The following is a 6,775-nucleotide window of genomic DNA, read 5'->3' on the forward strand; positions in this document are numbered from 1 at the left end:
AATATTGTATAGTATTTTTGGCCAACAAATAGGCAAGTTTATTTAAGCTCAGTATTAATAACACATTATAAATTACCAAAATATCCTTTGTTATCATGAAATCCTAGGAGTTCGAATTGGAAAGGACTTACCAGCTTATGGAGTCCATCTCCCTGCGCATGCACAACTGTTACCTACAGAACATTATTTAGTATCCACTGTAGTTTTAAATGTCTCTAGTTGGGAAGATGATATCACTTTCTTAGCAAGACTATTTCAAGCCTAGCAGATCTCAGAGTCAGGAAGTTTTTCTGATATTCAGCCCCTAATTTTCCCTTTTTAAATTTCACTCTTTTTTCCTAGTTATTCCTCCAGTTTAAATAATTCCTGTCATTAAATACACTAAATACACACCTCTTAATTTTCCCCTCCGACAATCCCTCCAACCTCTGATTGATTCCCCTCCCCGCCCCCCCTTGGCAATTTGTTAATGTTTTTCCTGATAAAGAGGTGCCCAGAACTGAACAAAATATTCCAGGTCTGGTTACTTTTAACATATAGGACCTTATCTTGCTGCCATTAAAATCAATACAGAGAGACAACCACTCTGCTCCTTGACATGGCAATTCTGCTCATGCTTATGCAGTTCGATATTGCAATTGCCTTTTTGCAATATCACATTTAACATTGAAGTCTAATTTGCTTTCCAAGCATCTTTAGGCTTCTTTATTACTATTTCCAAAACTGCATAATGTAGCTTTCCTCCCCTCCGCCCCCACCTCCAAATTACTCTTTTAATAGGTTTACTGCAGCAATACAAAAAGGGATTTCAGCTAAGAGGTCAGACAAGGATTACTAAACACTACTAATGGAAGCACATTGTAAATGAAATGCATATATTTTCTCTTTCCCAATACTTTAAAAATGAAAATATTACACTGCATGTCCTATGCTTAATTGTTTTTAAAGATACTATTAATCTAACAGATCATTAAATCAAGAAACATAGTAGACCTATTATTTTACAACAGTACAAGATTTATGGGGTGGTGATTTAATCACAAAACACAAAATTGCACTTCAACACTGGAGAAAAATGTGGGACATGAAAATTAAAGTTGTAAACTATTTTACAAGAAATAAAAATCGGGGAAAAGTTAAGGTAATTGAAGAGGCAGTGCATGGGATCACTTTGCATAATAGTTACATTTCATAAAATTGTTCTTATTATAAGATGGTTTATTTGGAAACGTGCCAAATCAATAGTTCAATTAACACAATCTAATCATTAAAATAAATGAATACAGCACATAAAAACTTATTCTAAGAATAAGCTGGAATAGAGACCAAGCAAATCAGTGCCAGAGATGCTGATGTATCAAAGCAAATTGTGTGTGGTATACAAATAAGAAAGGACAACAAAATTTACTATTCCCATCCCCAAAATAGAGTATATTGTAAAATGATAATAGCCACTGGGCTAAATTCAAGAAACAGATTATATACTGGCATAAACTCTATCCTCTACGTGTAAATTGTAAGTATTACCACTGGAGTCAGTAGAAACTGATGCCCTATCATTTACAACCCTCCAGGTGTCTAGCGAGGACATGGAATTTCACACTGTTCAGTGGGGATAGACTAGATTACCCTTGCAGTCTCTTCTAACCCTATGATTTTATGACTGTTTGAATATTATGTATGCAGCACCCTGCATGCCAAACATCACAGATAAAGCATGGTGCAAGTATTCTGGTTCCTGAATAAGAGGCTGCAGTGTTAGGGATGACCATAAGGGGGCTGACCTCATTTACTTCAGAGGGTTGGGGTATGTGTGCAAAACCAGGGTGTGTTTGTAGCGTGAAAGTCACCCCTTATGCAGGGGTACAGCATGAGACCTATGTAACACTTAAGGCCTCATAATAGGTTTTAAGTGGGACAATATTCTTTGTACTGACCCTCTTCACAGGGGGAATATCACTCTGTATGAGCTGTGCATTAACTCACCTTCTGTTTCCCACATTAAGTGCCTGATTTTGACTAGCACACAGGAGCCCTGCCACATAATCTGTACAGCAGATCCAGCGTATGTGGTGTGTTCAACTGAGTGAATACGCATGTATTCCTTTGTGATTATTCTAAAACACACAGCTGTAATAACGGGTTTGTGTTATCTATCCCCCTCTCCTAGCACCGTATTTCTGGCCACCAGCCTTGATGTCTAACCCTCTTACTTTTCATCTACGTGCTCCTCATTCTACATAAACATAGTGCAACCAAGTGGCAAGTTGTGCAGCCTATGGGAGTCTATTACAGTGGGTATTTGAATACAGAGATGCAAGTGCCTACACAACTCTTGTTACCCTTGTTCCACAAACACGAGCCAGTCAGCGATTACTGGTCTGCATAGATCAACATTCAGAGGTCTCAACATGGGTTGTATTTGCCAAGAATTTTTTTCTCAATTGCCTGCAAAACTCCCGGACAGTGGCCTCTGTGCATGCCTATGATCCTGCATGCTGCGACAGTCTGGTTCAAACCCTGCCTCAGTCCATCCACCTGGCAGCTCACGGGGTGGAGTGATTGTCCTAACATCCTGTGTGTGAAACTGTGTGGAGGGGCCCGTGGGAGCTTTGCGGCATTGGCTGGGAGTGTGGGCGGGTGCTTCGAGTCACATCTGTATGAAGTACAGAGTTAGAGATTTCTGGTTTGTGGGAAACTGATATTTGGAAGTTTGATTTCATTCTGACTTGGAAGCCTGTCTGTGATTTGACAAAAAAATCATCTAACCCAAGATGTTTCCATGAGACATTTCAGGTTCATCACAGTTTCATCAGAAAATGCTTTAACTGGAATATTTCTCACGAGCTCTAGTGAACTATAGTCTGGGAAAGCTGTACTTTACATGGATCATTAGACTCTACTCTGGTGGCTAGCAAAAACAATGAACTACCTCATTTGCAACCCGCCCCTTACATGTTCCTTTTATTTAAGTAATGCCCCTTTCCTCACCCCTTACACCACCATAATTAATGGGCAGCAGGTTTAAAACAAATAAAAGGAAGTAGTTCTTCACACAGCGCACAGTCAACTTGTGGAACTCCTTGCCTGAGGAGGTTGTGAAGGATAGGACTATAACAGTGTTTAAAAGAGAACTAGAAAAATTCATGGAGGTTAAGTCCATTAATGGCTATTAGCCAGGATGGGTAAGGAATGGTGTCCCTAGCCTCTGTTTGTCAGAGGGTAGAGATGGATGGCAGGAGAGAGATCACTTGATCATTACCTGTTAGGTTCACTCCCTCTGGGACACCTGGCATTGGTCATGGTCGGTAGACAGGATACTGGGCTAGATGGACCTTTGGTCTGACCCAGTATGGCCATTCCTATGTTCTTTCCCTGCCCTATCTAACTCCAATTATATCTATCTGTTTGTACAGATTTCCTTTCAGGAGCATTTTATACCTCTGAGCCCATCACATTTTTGTACCATTATATGTTAACATGACAATTTGCACCCGCAGTTGTAGTGATTCTGAATATGTCCTATTAGTGTTATACTCCCTTGAATGAGCGGAGTAACATCTTCCAATGCAAACAATAAATAAATAAAGAAATAAAAATTAAAAAACAACAACTCTTTAGAAAGATGAAAAAGGCAGAAATAGCTGCTCAACTACATTCATGACAAGATGTGATCTAAGTCAATGGGGGGTGGGGGAGATGTGAAAGCAACTGAGAAGAACACACCACAGAATAAGCAATGGAGGAGGGGGAGTTACTATATCTGAGGACAAACAATTAACTTTGGGGATAGAAGTAGAAGGCAAAAAGACACCCCCTTAAGCTGCACCTAGGAAGTAATCAGGCAGTGCAGTTACATTCACGAAAACGGGATCTCAACCAGGCTTGACTGAAATGCTGCAAAGGACATTTGGGGTGAGATTAACTTCCTCAGACAGGCTAGCTTGCTAAATTAAGTTTAATCTCTTTAGAAATCATGTTATGATTTTGTTTTTTATATAACCCTTTTGTTTCCATTATCTTTACACACTAGCATTTGAATCTTGAACCTCTGATGATATTTATAATGAAAACAAAAATAAGTTTCTTAGTACTGCAGTATTATACAAGTTTGAATCATTGGAGATGGAGTGTCTGCCTTTCCCTTGGGAACGGAAAACCTGGACATCCCAGGGGAAAAAAGACTGGGACTTTTCAGCTTGGAAAAGAGAGGACAAGGTGGGGGGGAAGGGATATGACAGAGGTCTATAAAACCAGGAATGGTGTGGAAAAAGTGATTAAGGAAGTGTTATTTACTCCTTCACATACACAAGAACAGGTATCACCCAATGAAACAAATAGGCAGCAGATTTAAAACAAAACAAAAGGAAGTTGTTTTTTACACAATGCAGTGTCAATCTGTGGAACTTGTTGCCAAGGGATGTTGTGAAGGCCAAAACTATAAGGGATTCAAAAAATAATTAGGTAAATTCATGGAGGATATGTCCATCAAAGGCTATTAGCCAAGATGTTCAGGAATGCAACCCCATGCTCTGGATGTCCCTAGTCTCTGACTGCCAGAAACTAGAAGTGGATGACAGGGGGTGGATCACTCAATGATTGCCTGTTATTTTCATTCCTTCTGAAGCACCTGGCCACTGTTGGAAGACAGGATACTGGGCTACATGGACCATTGATCAGACCCTGTATGGCCATTCTGATGGCAACACTTCAAAGGGGTTCGGCTGCTGAGATACACCTAGTGTTAATCTGCAAGGTAAAGTAAAGGCTTGCAGAGCCCAGAGGAGATTGTTTGTGTGGCTAACCAGCTAGCAGGGTCAGGGAACTGACACCCCAGTTACCCATAAGCAAGTTTCCCTCTTACTAGAGGCCAGAGGAGGGAAGAACAAGGTGATTTACAGTTCTGGGCACAGGGAGAAGCATTACACAAGAGAATTTTGTTTCCTACCTATGCAAAAATGATAGGATTGCTATCATTATTCTGCCTATAAAGTGACTTCTTTCTGAACCATTTATTGTAAATTAAGTAGAAGAATGATTGCACATATTTGAATTTCAGGAATTACCACAGTAAACCATTCTCTTAGGTCAGCCAATCAGGCTTTGGGACCTTTATTTCAGCAACACTGAATTCCCAGGACTTCATAGCTGGTGAAGGTCAAATAGTGACGAAAGTATGACAACTGTTGCAATGTTGCTAAAGTCTTGGAGCAACCATTAGAGACCAACATTTTTGGTCATTACTAGAACTGACTATTGCCAAATCAAAAAGTCTGAATATGTTTCAATAATATAATTTTTAAGCCAATTTAAGCTGGAATGTTTGCATAAATAGCACAATTAAAGCAATTATTGAAACAATTAGTGGAAGCATTCTGAATATATAAATGTGAGAATTTACATTGGAAACCTGATTTTAAGAGTAATGCTCATTCATTCAGGGAACAGAAATATACCATGTAACCTAAAGTCTGTGTGCAGTCAACAGCTCACATATTGAATATTCACACCAACTGCTTTTGAACAAGCTGCTGACAAAGAATAAATATAAAAAAAGAAAAACAATCAAGAAAAAAAAATCACTTTGCTTTCAAACAATTCATGAATAGATAAAGAGGCAAACTTTGATGAATAATTGTTCACCCATCACCAGTGTAGGAAAGACCTGACACCTTGATGCAATGGGCTATTAAGCGTTTCCCTTTACAAATCCACTTTCCCCTCCAGTTTCTCTTGATTTTTTTTGAGCATTTAAAACCATGCCACACACTAAAATGAAGTTGAAATATGCCCTAGTCCCATAGAGTGTGCAACGTAAATTCAAGTCGACAACTGAGAAGGGTCATCAACTGACAAAAAGGAGGGAAGAGTGAGAACAAGGACACCAATAATAATGAAGTCACAAGGTTCCTCAGTAAGGGCCAAGTTCCAATGCCCTTAGTCATGTGAGGTAGTACTTTACTCCATGAGTAATCCCAGGTACATCAAGGAGACTACCAATACTATACTGTGACTGAGGCTATCAGGATCTGGCCCTGAGGCATGAATACATCTGGCTCACTCCAGTAACTATGCGTTTTACCTTTGCCATTAAAGCCAAAACCACTGTTTAGAGGTGATAAATCACATTTCTAACTGGGGGGAGGTGGGGAAAAAGAGGACCTCTTATATTTTCCATGAACCTGATTTCTTTTCCGCCACTGATTCACACAAATAAAAGGCCCAGTAAGGAGATGGTTTACATGAATCTAGGCTGACATTTACCAGTCATGAATAGAATGATCAACTAGCCAAAAAAACAAAAAACCGTAAGAATAAAAAGCTACATTTTACATTTCCATTGTGAAGTTTAAAATTAACAGTATCAAGCTAATTGGCTTCCTCTATGTTAGGATATGTCTTTCGGGACAATAAAATGGAACTTCCCAGTCACTGGTTCAGCTGCAATTTGAACTTCCCTATTCCCCAGGGTTAGGATTTTATCTAAAGCCTAGCTCAAATGATACACTGGCTGTAGCCACATCAGTCATTTTTGTTGCTCCTATTTCTTTGATTTTATTACCAAAGGTCATATCATGAGTATAAAAATAACCTAAGGCTGGATGCCAGTGCTCTTATGTTGTAAGCATTTTAATATTGACCACAGCAGGAGACATGACTATTCCTGTAAACTACTAATGGCTCAAAGAGCATTTTAAACAGAGAGAATGCAAATCTGCAAACTATGCTCCACATTCAGAAGTCTTGCATGATATGATGAGTGCGTGTTTGTTCT

The sequence above is a fragment of the Malaclemys terrapin genome, chromosome 5, assembly GCF_027887155.1.
Source record: "Malaclemys terrapin pileata isolate rMalTer1 chromosome 5, rMalTer1.hap1, whole genome shotgun sequence".
Taxonomy (NCBI): Eukaryota; Metazoa; Chordata; order Testudines; family Emydidae; genus Malaclemys; species Malaclemys terrapin.